At 46.3% G+C, this 14896-nt stretch overlaps 2 long non-coding RNA genes across 2 annotated transcripts; both read right to left on the reverse strand.

Moving 5' to 3' along the window:
* Window positions 1-4744: 4744 nt before the first annotated feature.
* LOC122480650 lies at window positions 4745-9658 on the reverse strand. Its single transcript, XR_006296609.1, has 2 exons — window positions 6563-9658; window positions 4745-6010 (listed from the first exon to the last, which is right to left on the reverse strand). It is a non-coding gene; the product is annotated as an uncharacterized LOC122480650 (long non-coding RNA).
* A 1305-nt stretch (window positions 9659-10963) lies between these two features.
* Window positions 10964-13282, reverse strand: LOC122480657. The gene is made up of 3 exons (XR_006296613.1): window positions 13081-13282; window positions 12642-12740; window positions 10964-11076 (listed from the first exon to the last, which is right to left on the reverse strand). It is a non-coding gene; the product is annotated as an uncharacterized LOC122480657 (long non-coding RNA).
* Between the last annotated feature and the right edge of the window lie 1614 nt (window positions 13283-14896).

A 14896-nucleotide genomic window follows, 5' to 3' on the forward strand; every position in this document is an offset into this window, starting at 1 on the left:
GGGCTCCCTTTTCTCCACAGCCTTGCCAACCCTTGTTATGTTTTGCTTTTTTGACAATAACCATTCTAACAGTTATGATGGGATCTCATTATGGTTTTGATTTGCAGTTTCCTGACGATTAGTGATGTTGAGCATCTTCCTATGTACCTGTCGGCCACACGTATGTCTTCTTTGGAAGAGTATCTATTTTTTCCCATTCCTTAGGTTGCCTTTTCATTTTGTGGATGGCTTCCTTGTCTATGCACTTCATTATGGTTTTGATTACATTTCCTTCATCATCGGTGATGTTGAACATCTTTTCATGTGCTTATTGGCCATTTGCACACCTTCTTTGGAAAAATGTCTATTCAAATCTTCATTTTGACTTGTGTCTTTTATGTAACAAGTCCCTTTTAAGATACGATTTGTGTATATTTTCTCCCATTCTATGGGTTACCTTTTTTCCCCCTTCTTTTTTGGTGGCGTCCTTTGAAGTACAAAAGTTTTTTCTTTTGATGCAGTTCAATTTTTCTATTTTGTTTTTGTTTTTGTTGCTTGTGCTCCTGGTGTCATGGCTAAGAAACCATGACCTAATTCAAGTTAATGAAGCTTACTCTGGAGTTTTCTTTCTTACATTTGGGACGATGATACATTTTGAGTTAAGTTTGCATGTGGAGTGAGAAGAAGTCAAACTATTTTATTTTAATGCAAATATTCAGTTGTCCTGACACCATTTGTTGAAAAGACTGTTCTTTCCCTGTTAAATGGTCTTGGCACTATTTTCAAGAATTAATTGGCCGTAAATGGAAGGGTGTACCTTTGGGCTCTGAATTTAATTCCATTAACCTCTATGTCTATCTTATGTCAGTCTCATACTATCTTGATTACTGGAACTTTAAAGTAAGTTTTGAAATTGGGAGGTGTGAGTTCTCCAACTTTATTCTTTTTCAAGATTGTTTTGGCTATTCTGAGTTCCTTGCATTTCCATATGAATGTTAGCACCAGTGTGTTAATTTCTGGCCAAAAAAAAGGTAGCTGGGATTTTGATAAAACTGTTAAATGTTAAATCTATGGATCCATTTGTGGTATATTGCCATTTTGACAATACGAAGCCATTTGATCTATTAACATGGGATGTCTTCCCTCTTACTTAGTCTTCTTCAAATTTTTTCAACAATGTATCATCATTTTTTTAGGGCACAAATCTCACATTATTTCGTAAAGTGATCTTATATATTTTATTCTTGTCTTATGCGACTGTAATGGAATTGGGCTTTTTTAATGTTTATATTTTTATTTTGAGAGAGAGAGAGAGAGAGAGCGCGCGCACAAGCAGGGAAGGGGCAGGGGAAATCCCAAGCAGGCTCTGCACTGTCAGCACAAAGCCTGACGTGGGGCTCGATCTCATGAACTGTGAGATCATGACCTGAGCTGAAATCAAGAGTCAGATACTTGAGCCACCCAGATGCCCCTGAAATTGTTTTCTTAATTTTATTTGCAGATTTTTAACTGCTAGTATACTGAAATACAACTGATTTTTGTGTATTCATTTTGCAACCCATACAGGTATATACACTTGTTGAGTCATTGAATCTTACGTGTAAGATACAATGCATTTTCCTGCATAAAGCTTACCTCAGTAAAAAAAATTTTAAGGTTTTAAAGAAAATAAACAGGACTGGTTATTTTTAGCATGAGATTGTTCTACTAACTGGAAATACTGAAGGTTTATATAATTGGACTGATTAAGGAGGGCTCGTCCAATGGAGAGAAGGAGGTTGTGGTATTCTATAGAGCACAGCTAATGGCTGTTAATGGAAAAATAAAGTCATTCCATATTGATACTTCAGAGAGTTAAGACAACTCCGTAAATCAGCAACTATGGTGATAGAAGAAAGCGTAGGCCGTGACTCGCATTACCCTGGCACGTTCCTTGTCAGAGCAATCTCGCAAACGAAAAAGGCTTTTGTTTTCTCTGGTCGTAATTGATGAGCACCCAAGTCCCAGAATCTCCGGGCCCCATGTTCTCTCCTGTCTTTTTGCATCTTGAGGCGCCTTGAGAATGAATAGAACATCTCCACTGTCTCTTTAACCACGTCATGAACACTGAGACTCAGCTGTTTGGTAATCACCGAGAGAAGTTTCAGCCATCAATCAAGAAATAAGGCTCTTTTGGTGCAGATCTTGTGAAAATATAACACCTATTAGCAAGTGTGCTTAACTACTGGGGCCGGCAGATCCGTCTTGTGTAGTAGTAAATTTTATTTCTTCTCGAGAGTTCGTGCCCTGAGAAACCCTAGCGAACGCTTGGTACCTATGCCATGTTTCCCATGTTTCTAGAGTTTACAAGGAAAACTTCAAGACCAAAACCTCCTGGAGACATTGATCTTCGCGCCCTTGTATTTGAAGTTAGAGGAATGAGGACCACAGGGGGTAAAATAGGCCTCAGGGGCCACATGTGTTTTGAATATTTCATTGTAGATATTTCAGGATAATTCATCTTCAAGGTTCTTAGGCCTCATCAGACTTAGGTCTTACACTAAGGTCTAAGAAAATACTGTGTGAAACTAGCCAACGTTCATTGAAGACTATCTATTTCTCTTCAGTCTTCTAATGTGAGCTGCTGTCATGTAAATACTCTAGATATTCCTGAGATGATTACAAACAATCACCCTTCAAGTATACTCTATAAACAATGGTATTAACATTTGTTGAGTGACTGTGTTCCATGCATTGTTCTGGTGCTTTTAAACCTGGTCCCCAGTTTAATGAAATTTGACAATAATGCAAACAAATTTAGTTTACCCGCCAGACTTATTCAATAAATTTGTGTTCATTAAGAAGACAAGTGAGGGGCGCCTGGGTGGCTCAGTCGGTTAAGCGGCCGACTTCGGCTCAGGTCATGATCTCACGGTCCGTGGGTTCAAGCCCCGCGTCGGGCTCTGTGCTGACAGCTCAGAGCCTGGAGCCTGTTTCAGATTCTGTGTCTCCCTCTCTCTGACCCTCCCCCGTTCATGCTCTGTCTCTCTCTGTCTCAAAAATCAATAAATGTTAAAAAAAAAAAAAAAAGAAGACAAGTGAAACATCACTGATATATACATATTCCAATATTTTCTTTCTTAACCTTGTTTTCAGCCTCCCTCACATTACCACGAAGACATCAAAACCCTACTATCGCAGTTCTGTCCTTCTGATTTTCCCACTGAAGGACAAGAGAAGAAAATTCCATATCTGTCATCTAAAATCTATTAGTAACTACTTTGGCTAAGCCTCGAAACTAAGATGCCGCGGATCGATTACACAGGAATGAGCTGACATTTGCTTCCTGCCAGGAGGCAATCCAGACAGATATAGAGAATTGGTTTTCTGAATGTAGTTACAGAGAGCACAATATTTACCTTTGTAAGGATCTGAGACTTAGGGAGCTAGTACAAAAAGCTGTATGTTAAAAATAAGGACTTAGGTTTTGGGGAATCACGGAAGGCCCACTACGTTTCTTCCATACTATCCTTTTGGCCAGCTTATTTGAATATGCCGAAACAAAAAGAACGTTCTCTCTTACTTCTGGCCGAGTTGCACAGAAGGAAGGGGAGGAGCTAAATCCTCAACCCTCTCCCAGAACCTCCAGAAGAGGAAATACTGAAATGTGAAAGCTGAAAGAGCCCTTAGAAGCCACACCAGCCACAGCCCTTACTTTATAGACAAAGAAACGGAGGCAAAGGTTGAATGCGACTTTTTTTTTAAAGCTTTTAGACCCTTTATCGTCCCTTCTGCCTGTGTGCCACTTACAGAATACATCGAGAAGTTTCGCTGGTGGCACTGGGATTCAGGTCCTCTGCGATAGAGTTGAAACAATTGTAAAAATGATTTTTCTTAGATGTATGATAACAAAATATCACAGACTGCACACAGGACTGTGGACAGCAAGAGTCAGCATATTCCATTTTCAGAGAACGACTATCTGTCTCCACCATGGCCCTCTAAGGAATTTCGGGTACATTCAGATGAACTGTCTTTTATCCCAAATGCAATTTCCACCACTCGGGGCAATCTACTAAGGTAAGGTGCCCTGTGCTTCACGGTTAGCTCTGGGATTTGCCAGCTACAAACAGCTAGCCATAGGCTGGCTTGCTTTTAAGAATAACACTTGGCTTGGGGCACTTGGGTGGCTCAGTCAGTTAAGCGTCCAACTCTTGGTTTTGGCTCAGGTAATGATCTCACGGTTCGTGGGTTCAAGCCCTGTGGCAGTCTCTGTGCTGAGGGTGTGGAGTCTGCTTGGGATTCTATCTGCCTCCTTCTCTGTCTCTCTCTGCCCCTCTCCCCCTCAAATAAATAAACTTAAAAAAAATACCGCTTGGCCCAAGGACAGACCTCTAAGGCAACATCCATCTACAGTCTTAGTATAAAATGAAATTACACTTTAAAGAACTTTTCCTACGATGTGAATTGTGATCTATTTCTATATACCAGAGATTCATGGCAGATATATAACTCTTAAATAAGAAAAATATGCTAAGCTATAAATATATACGCTTACAAAGTACATGCATATACAGACACTTATTTTGGAAGCTCTGCATTTCTTTTGGAATAATAATTAGGTTTATACTTCAGCCTACTTATTTTAACAAAAAGAGCATATGCCTTTCTAGGAATATACTTAACTCTTAACCTGTCACTAAAGCAACTAAGTTCAATCTTCTGTTGTCCAGAAAAAAGACCAGTTTACTTTCTGAGACACCCAAAATACTGCATGTCCCTTTTACCAAAAGTCTGTATTACATAGGAGAAATCCAAAATTTCAGTTTTTCAGATCTTATAGCGAAAGCAAGTGTCCAAGCAAAAGACAGTGCTCCTGGTTGAAGCAATGAATTTCAACAGTATTCACCACGTTTATTTTCTGGAAATTGGGACGCAAACACACAGCCCTCGGATTAGAGGTTGCAGGAAAAGTGGACTTTCTTATTTCTCTTATTTTACAAGTGAATAAGATTGAATGAATGACTCATCCTGTTATGACTGTAGCACATTTAGTGAATATTTTCACTGGTAATGAGTCATAACACAGGTTCCAACACGAGGAGTGCGGCTGCTCACGCACGATGTGAATGTTCTGGAGTCTGAGACTATGTGGCGCTACTGTCTTAGTGCTGCCATCTACTGGAGACTCCTGTCTCTGCAATGTTGACCAGATGGTTTTAAAACTCAGACGGCCTCCGAATAATTAACCTCACTTCTTGAAAAAGCCGGTGTTGCTACTTTGGTTGCTCCCGGTGTGTTTGCAGCGGAGAAAGCCTGGCTTTCTGATGTATGAAAGGAAAATCACGAGGAATCAATCGTGGAGTGGAAGGCATCATTCCTGCTGTCTTGCACAATAGCTAATGGAAAGAGCCTCTCCTGATGTAACCGCGCTATCCTGGCTTCTCCTTCCCTTGGGCCGTTTTACTCTGAAACAGGATCAGAGCCCATGAAATCCTGTCTCAGCCCTCCCACCTGCCTCTGCTTCTCTCTCTGCGTGTAGCCTCTGAAGCCACCACTGTCCCCTTTCCTCGACTCCCCGATGCTGCCTGCCAGCCTGGCCCCAGTGAGTGGGCCAGGTGCAGGTTCGGAGAGCAGCTCTTGGGATGTCAGCTTGCCTGATGCGGTTCTGTGGTCAAGGTCATGGGCACGCTCACCATCGGTGGTACTTCCCTCCCCCCTCTGTACAGGTTCCAGGCCATTTCAGGGGAGCTCACTGGGGAGGGCACACTGTGGTCTGCTCCAGTGGCCGGCTCTGACCGCGTCCTCCCGTTCGGCCTGTCGTAACTCAGTGGCAATGCGGGAGACGTCCTCAGAGGCCCCGCTCGCAGTCACCAGCTCACCTTGTAAAGCCTCAGCTGTCACCAACCGCAGATCCGCCACCAAATGGAAATACTGGGTAAACATCCCATCATAGGAGGCTGCTCAAGAAAGGACTTGCCGTGGAAATAAGGAGAGGAAGTGCTTGTCGGTCAATCCAGGCACCGTCCTCAAGGTTCAGAAACTCAGTGACCTGCGTTCCAAGGAGAGACGTGTGTGGGATTGGTGGTTTATTTTTTATCCTCACTGCACCTCCTCATACAGCCTCGTCTCACCCTTTCTCTATCCCCCAACTACAGAAACACACACACAAATGCAAACACAAACACACAAATGCACATGCCAACACACACAGACACAGAAACACACGCAAATACACATACACATAACACATACAAACACACCAAATGCGCACATACAAACACGCAAATGCACACATGCGCACACACACACACACACACAGACACTCCTCTCTCTCCTCTGCCTTGAAGCCAAATGCAGGAGTCCTTGAATGACACACAAAAGAAGTTTTTAACGGGAAACTGCAATCTTTGAAGAAGGGAGAAACCTAATAATACAAATTATTTGTGGAAGTTTAATAAGCTGGATCAGCCAGAACGGAGACTGGACCAAGTAAATGTCTGTCTGCATCTTCCTTCTAGCCAGCATTCAGTTAACTGTGCCAGCTACTCAACTGGGTGCTGGGGATGATTCAGACATTGCTCCCGCCTCTCCAGCGACTCACGTGTCACGAAGGCTTGCAGACTCTGGATTCTTTCTCACGTCCTTTCTCCCAGCAAACATTGACTGGCTGACGCTGTTAATTGCCAAATGTGAACTAATTCTGAATGCACGAGCCTGAATTCTCCAGGCGATTTTGTTTCTAGAAAGGAAAATACAGATGCGAAAAGACAAAGGAAAGAAAGCTTTACAGTGCACAAACACGAAACAGAGAAAGGATGGAATAAAAATGATCTATACTCATAAACCCAGATGACGAGGAGATGGGCAGGGGGCCCGTAATGGAAATAGAGAAGTCAGCAGGGCTAGTGTGAGGGGCAAGGTGACATGTGCACTTTGAGACGGAATGATGTGAAGTGACAGGGAGACATAAGTGTCATTGATTGGCAGACCTTCAGATGCGAGGGGTGGGGCTTGGGTCAAGAGTGGATGGTCAGACTAGAGATGGTATTTGGGAACAATCTGTAGGAAGGGGAATTAAATCGGCGGGGCGTGAGATAAAAGAGGCACCATGATTTAATTAAGTAGAAAAGGTCATTTCCTCCAAACACCGTTGGTCCACATCGAATAAGCCATGGGAAGGCTGTCCTGAGGCAAAACTCTGGGCCAAATCCTTCCTTCTGGGCAATGAAGGAGGAGAAGAGGGGCACGGTGTGAAAAGGCAGGGAGTGGGAGTTCTGGCCTTAACCGGGGTGTCACTACAGCTTCACACAGCTCGGGAGGGGCATGCTCTCCTGAGTGCCTCCATAGCCTGACGCGGTTTTGCTGCCTTGTGTTGGCGCGGCCCCCACGGAGCCTCAGTCCCGGGTCCTGAGGTGTTCAAGGCTCCGAAATCACTGCAAACACAGCATCAATGTGATGAGGGAGCGTAAAGCAAGCTGAGGGCAAAGCACAGCTCGCAACCCCTCACCCCACCCGGGTGGGATGTAGGTGACATTCCTCAGGCACTCCCGGCTGCCCAAGGGCAAAGGAAAGGGCAAGATCAACGGTTAACTGACAGAGATTCCAGACATGCAGGACACGGGTCTCCATCAGTTAACAAATGTCTTAGTAAAACTACAAGAAAGAGGCAATCTTATCAATAGCCTAATCTCCAGAAACCTAGAGACTCACTTTCCTGGAGCCCCAACATCACCCTCTCCTCCGGAGTGCTGTAGGGAACAAGGACAAGAAGGAAATGGCGGGTAAAATTAAATTTCTTTATAACCTACAGCCCATCGACAAATACTTGAGGCAAATAGAGTCTAACATTTCTCCAGGAACCCCCTACCGCCTTAATAGTAATGCCTGACTGGTGGGAAAACCACCTTAGCCCGACAATAGCAAGGATCCTTTGCCTCAACCTCCCCTAACTGCACAGTGTATAACCAGTCACTCTTCACAACCCCAGTGCAGCTCTTTCTGCCCACGGGTCCTGCCTCCATGCAATAAAATCACCTTATTGCACCAAAGACGTCTCAAGCATTCTTTCTTGGCTGTCGGCTCTGGACCCCCACTGCTCCAAAACTCCATCAAATGGACAAAGAACTCAACCACACAAGACACGAGGTGCACACTAGCTGAAATCAAAATAGCCTTTTGCTGTGCTTGTATTGCCAAATCAGGACTTGGGCGGATGAAGTTCATTTCCGTGCCCTTTGTCTTGCCGATGCCCCAACTGACAGCCCCAGCTGTCTTCTGGAAAACCCGGCACCTCCATTCACACATGACACCGTTTCTCTCATTTTCCTGAAGAGCCCGCAGCTCTCTGCTCCTGCTCCGCTCTTCTCCATCGCCGCAGGCTGACCTTCGTGCCCTTGTTACTGGCTCAGGCTTCGCAGTGTCTGGATTTCAATCCAGTGCAATCGGAGCGAGCCGAACGTCTGAGCCAGCTCAGCATGGGGGCTGTGACACCGGGCCTGCGTTCTATCGCCATCTCCATCTCCATCGCCGCCTGCGTTCTCTGTCATAGAGGAGCTGTCAGCCCGCGGCCCGGCTTTGCCTCCACCTCCCCACGCACTGTGGAGCGGACTTCTGGGAGCTGCTCGTTCTCCTTGATCAGTGTAGCTGCGCGAAGCTCACCCCACTTCCTGCCATCTCCAAAGCAAGGCTGTGCACGGCCCCCCGCACCCCAGTGGGCATTTGTCCTTAAACCACCTGATGACGCTTCTTGGTCTCAATTACTTCTCAGGCAAGTTTTCCATTCTTGATTAAATGCACCAGAGGAACTCCCCCAAACCCAAAACAAGTTTTAGGTCTGGGTTAATCCCTTTCAGGAAAGACTCTGTTCCTATAAATGCTGATGATCTCATTTCAGCAACATTTATTAGGTGCAACTTGTATGCCAAACTAAGAAGGCCACAGGATAATGGGAATGTCTAGATATATATTTAGAAATCACAAAATAGATATTTTGCTATCCAAGTTACTCAGGGACGCATTACTATAGCAGAAAGAGGCCCAAATTAGGGATTATTGGGGATTCTAATCCCCATTCTGCCAATCAAGGCTATGGGAACTTTCCATGCCTCTGCTTCTTCATCTGAAAATACAGGGGTTGGACCTGATTTCTTGCTAATGTTCCTTTACGTTTTACCATGCTGGGATTTTTCTTTTAATTGTTACCTTCTTATGTGATGTGGTTTAGCAATTAGGAACTCCCAAGCTCCTATTTGACATCGGTGTTTGAGCTGTTAATAATGGAAACACTGATTCCCCTCAGATCAGCTTTGCAGATAATCTTGTGTTTTATGGAGATGTCAAAGAAGGAAGTGCTTTGCCAGAACGTCTGCAGAAAGCTTCGTCTTTCTGCAAGGTCATGATGTTCTAGGTGCTCCTGTGGCCTCTTATCTCACTCAGTAAGAATCTTATTTTTATTTATTAGCCAAAGGTGATGTGGTAAATTCCACAGTGGCTTATCCTCACTTCTGAGTTAGCATTTTTTTTTCAAATCTGTGCATCCTGTTTCCTGGGCAAATTCTCTAGGTAGAGTTTGAAAAAGCACTTTTAAGAAGAATACAAAGCAGGAGTGCCTCAGTGGCTCAGTTGGTTGAGCATCCAATTCTTGGTTTCGGCCCAGGTTATAATCTCACTGTTTGTGAGCTCAAGCCCCTAATCAGGCTCTGCCCTGGTAGCACAGGGCCTGCTTGGGACTCTCTCTCTTCCTCTCTCTGCCCCTCCCTGCTCTGTCTCTCTCAAAATAAATAAATAAATGCACACACAAAAAAAAAAAAAGAAAAAAAGGAAGTTTAAAAGGCAGTCCTCCAAGTGAATCCCAGACCCAGGGAAGGGGGTGTCTGCACTGACTCCCACAGTTCAGGGTCCCCAGCACTGCAGTGGGGGTGAGCCTGGCTCAAGAGCAGCAACTGGCCTGTGGGTGGGTCTGTGCCATGATGAGCCGCAACTTCTAGACCAGGTGTTGCCAACAGCTTGGGCACATGCTTCCCCAGCAGCAGTTCAGGTTCCCAGGAAGGGTTCTCTGTTTCCCGGGCCAAACTCTGACACCCGAGAGCTTGCTCCAGATGGGCTCAGGCCTCAATCATCCTCTCCCTCTACTTCCCACGCGTTCCCCTATTTGGGGCAGGTTCTCCTGTCAAAACCACCCCCCCTCCCTGTGCAATGGAGACATGCATCCACCCCCAGGACCTTCTGAAGGCACCTCCTTCTCTAGGTCAAGAAATAAAATCCACAGGCTTGATTTTGTGAGAAATAAGCCCACTGCCCCAATCAAAGGAGGGACACGGAGACTCAGAGCACAGTGAAGCAAGGCTTTAATCAACGTTCTTGCAAGACCGGGTGTCTGATGAACAGGCCCGCTCGGGGCACTTGCAGCAGACAATTTATCTCCTAGTATGCAAGTCCCTCCCCCTAGTATGCTCAGCCTCATTGGCTGAGCACTACAGAGGCAAATCCCTCCCCTGATTCCTCATTGGCTGAGCACTACACAGGTAAATCCCTCCCCTGTTTCCTCAGTGGCTGAGCACTACAGGGGTTACAGCCTTACCCGGAAGTCACCTGTGCCCATGTAAGGCAAAAAGTAGTCTGATTGGAACAAATGTACATTCCTTGAGGTGTGGCAGACATTTCAGTTCTTTGGCGCATGCTCATTGCAAAGCCCGCGAAAACTAAGCCCGCGAAATGAAGGGGCAGGGATTAGAACCAGGAAGTGAAGTGTCTAAGCGTTTGGGACTCTGGTTGATGCATAGGTTGTAAGGTTGTAATAGGTTGTAAATCTATTGTAAATAGGTTGTAAACCTTTTGTTAACTAGACAGCACAGCTTTTATTTGGTATTTGGAAATGAATCCTCTCACTTCTCACAATTCCCACCTTTCACAAATAATTTCTAAATACTTGGGAGTTTTGGCACCAATAATTCAACGCATGAGTAAGATTTGAAAAACCCATCAGCAAAACGCAACAAAGTACCTCACAGGTCCTGTGGAAGGCTGTATTGTACTTCACCGATTCCTTTCTCTCTCTTCTTGTATTCATTATTTACTCAACAGACATTTACCTGAGGCCTTTCTGGGTCTAAGTCACTGAGGTTTCAAAGACAGAGAAGAGTTGGTTATGGTGGGACAGACAGACGTAAATACAGCACACCACAACTGTTACTGGGCAGAAGTTACAGCCATGGTCCCTGGGGACTGGATCCAGGTCTCCCCGCTGGCTCCCGCATTCTGTAATTCTGAAGGAGTTGTGCTTCTGCTTTACAGGGGAGAGAGCAGAGGCTCAAAAGGGTCACTCAATTCCTGCCTTCCAGGCAGAAGTGGTAATGACGTGGAAATGTTACGGTTTGCAGCCTACTCTTGAGATGCCTTCCATGCAAAAAGGTAGTTTTATTAAAGCATGGGGACAGGACCCTTGGGCAGAAAGTGCTGCACTGGGATTGTGAGGGGTGACTGATTACATACTTGGGAACTGGGGGAAGTGAAGACGCGAAGTTTCCAAACGGACTTTCGTATGCTAAAGACTCACAGGATCCTGGAGGCCTAGCTATTGTCAGGCTAAGGTTGTTTTTCCCTCCAGCAAAGCATTGACTTTAAGACATTGGGAGTTCCCGGGGGAAGGTCCTACTCTGCCCGCCTCGAGTATTTGTCAGTGGGCTGTGGGTTACAAGGAAATTTAATTCTATCTCTATTTTTTTTTGCCTCTGTTCCCACATCAGTAACATTAGTTTTGTCCTTTGGGCCACATCTAACACTGACGTCTCCTCTCTGAGATGCGGAAGTCTGCCCTGATCGTGGCATGCTGCTGTTAAAAAGAAATCCACAGGCTTTTCTTTTTCGAAAATGGGTGTTACTGAGACCAAGATCCCAAACTAGGGCTTACCAGCTCAGCTGATGCAGTTTTTACCTCCCGCGGAGATGCGCTTTTAACCCCTCCGTCGGGAATTGTTTAGTCGAGGCTGGTGAGCCTGGTTCTGGGGCCTTCCTCATCCCCTGAAGGAAGGTGAGGTGACTGACTTGGTAAAACCCCCACCTTTCCCCCTAAGGGAAAGGGGCTTGGCCTGGAACAATCCCTTTCTTTTGCTAATCACGTTCTTGCCACACCCTCCTTCTAAAAACCCTCCAGATTTTACAATTCCTCTGAGTTCCCCTCTCCTTGCCAGGTGGGATGCTGCCTGATTCTCGAATTCATTAATAAAGATCTTTAAAACGTCCTCAGTTGGGTTTTTGTTAGTTATTTAACACTGCTGAAGACCGCAAGCCTGCTGGATCCCTTCCCCCTGTCGAAGGGTCAGAGAAGACAGAGGAACGCCGTGTATGGGGGCTGGAACTCAGGGTCCCATGGCTCCTGCACCCTGCGCTGGTAACACCCCTTGGGCAATGGGTTGCTCAGAGAATCTGCCCCTTTCTTACATTATTCAAAAAGTAAAACCAAGGAAAACCCCTGAAGCTCTTCTAATAAATTCACCCAGACTTTCATTCCGTGAACACTCATTCATTGAACACGGGCCTTGGGAATACAGAGATTGATAAACTTGTCCACCATCAGCTGGAAGCCCACACAGACCGCCTCTCAGTGCAGCGAGGAGACTGAGGAAGCTTGGCCAGCCCACACTCTTGTTCTGAGCCCAAAGGCAAGAGCCTGCTCCACTCACCAAGTCCTTCCAGGGCACCTGTTGGGGGGGACCAGAGTCCTCCAACGGCACTCCACTCTGCCATGCCCTATGTCTCTCCAAGCCTTGGTCCCAGCATTCCTGGCAGATGAAGGAGACAGTCCCTTGAACTCGGCATCATCACCATCAAGCTAACACTCGGAGGACGTGATTGGAAGGGGGCTGGCGAGAGGGAGGCCCCCGGAGGTCCCGGCCATCTGAACGCGTCACAACACCTGGTGCAAACCAAGAATATCATCTCGGGGAAGATCCCTCAGAGAATATCAAGAAGAAGAGCAGGAGGGGGAAGGGGACGTGTGCTCCCTGGGTCCTAGGGCTCCTCTTCTCCATTCCATGAGCTGAAGACATGGAGGTGACGGTTGGGAGAGGGCGGGCAAGAAAATGAAGGGGCAGCGAGAGCAGCAGGGCCAGAGAGCCTTACCTGGATGGTTCCACACCGTGATGGGGGGCTGCCGAGCTCTCTGCCTTCCTGGAGTTCAAGCGATGCCTGTTTCATCTTCATGGAAGGGACTCTGATCGAAACACAGGTGTCGGGGTGCCCGGGTGGCTCAGTCGGTTGAGCGTCCGACTTCGGCTCAGGTCGTGATCTTGCAGTTCGGGAGTTTGAGCCCCGCATTGGGATCCTGCTTCGGATCCTGTGTCTCCCTCTCTCTCTGTCCCTCCCCCACTCGTGCTCTGTGTCTCTCTCAAAAATAAATACACATTTAAAAATTAAAACAAAACAAAATCCCACAGGTGTTGAAGGATGAATAGGAGCTCATCAGAAGAGAAATAACAGGAAAGGCATTCCGGATACCGGAACAGCACATACAGAGGCATGAGCTGGTTCATAGTGTATAGAATGGTGAGAAGTTAGATATAAAAGAACGTAAGATATGGGATGGGGACAGGAGGAAGGTGATATGGAAGGGTCTAAGTTTTCATTGAGAAGCCAGAATTTATTTTTAGGAAAATCAATGTTCAAATGAACCCAAGAGGAGAGATTCTGGAGGCAGCCAATTGAGTTCACGGCTTCTGACCTGCTGAGAGGTGGTCTGGTAATGACACAGGATAAGAAGTCGGGTCAGTTTGGGGAACAAATCTGAGATACACTTGACACGGCTCGGAACAAGTTGAATAAGGAAGGTGAAGGGCGAAGGAGACGAGGGGTGTTTTTAGGAAGAAGGAAATGAGCTCCATTTTTAACATGTTCGATTTGAAACACCTAACGATGTCCCTCAGGAAGAGGAAATACGGGAATGTGACTGCAGCTCAATTTAGAATAAAAATAAAGCTTGAGGTATTGATTTTGGAGTTGCCGGGGTATACGGTGACAGTCGTGAGTGTTTGAAGTAGGTCAGACCGCTCAGAAGGAGCATATAAAGTAAGGAGAGAAAAGGACACTTTCCCAGGTAATAAATGAGAAGAGAGAGGTCAGTAAGGGGATGACGGCCCCCAGGTTGAGGAAGAGAATCAAGAAAAAAGGGGCCATGGAACTCTCAACCCAACAGATAATAACACACAGGGCGGGAGAGCTGTGCAGCCTTAGAGGGGGACCGCAGGGCCCCAGGGCCAGCTCCTCAAGGCACGGGAGGGCGGGCTGCAGGGTGCAGGCACAGACTCACACACACACACCCCCAAACAGGCACACACATAGACAGAGACACACACAGCATCCAGCCACACGGCAAGGCCTCCCTGGACACGCCGAGGGGAGAGGTTCCATCCCACCCGGCCCAGGTTATCACAGCAGCGGATTGTGGCCCTTCACGACCTAAAACCAAAGTACTCTGCACGGAGCTGGCGCCCCACACGTTGGAAAGGTTGGAAGACACCTACCAGGCCGGTGTTGACAACAGGGAGGCGGACGGCAGGGGTCTTCGTTCCCCGGGTAGCACAGCCTTCCTTTTCCTACGTGCAAATCTTCATTTTATCCACTCTGCAAGGCCGGTTCTTAAAATCTTTCTCTGACCCCTCCAGCTTGATGGGATCTTTCCCCCCAAATCCCCAATCCCCTCAAATATTTATTGTCCTAATTTTCCTCTGACTCTCAGTGCTTGCTGATCAGGCTCTGTCCCCCTCTATTATTACTAATACTTTATGTACTACTGTAATCCTCCAACTAGAATATATGCCCCTCCCACATTATATCTGCCACATGCACACGTATAAACTCAGTCAGTCGTGTATCTAAATCGATGACTTTCCCGGGCATTTGGACATCCAGGAGCCTCTAGAAGTTTCCAGACTGAAGAGGG

This window comes from Prionailurus bengalensis, chromosome A1 (assembly GCF_016509475.1).
Source record: "Prionailurus bengalensis isolate Pbe53 chromosome A1, Fcat_Pben_1.1_paternal_pri, whole genome shotgun sequence".
Classification (NCBI taxonomy): Eukaryota; Metazoa; Chordata; class Mammalia; order Carnivora; family Felidae; genus Prionailurus; species Prionailurus bengalensis.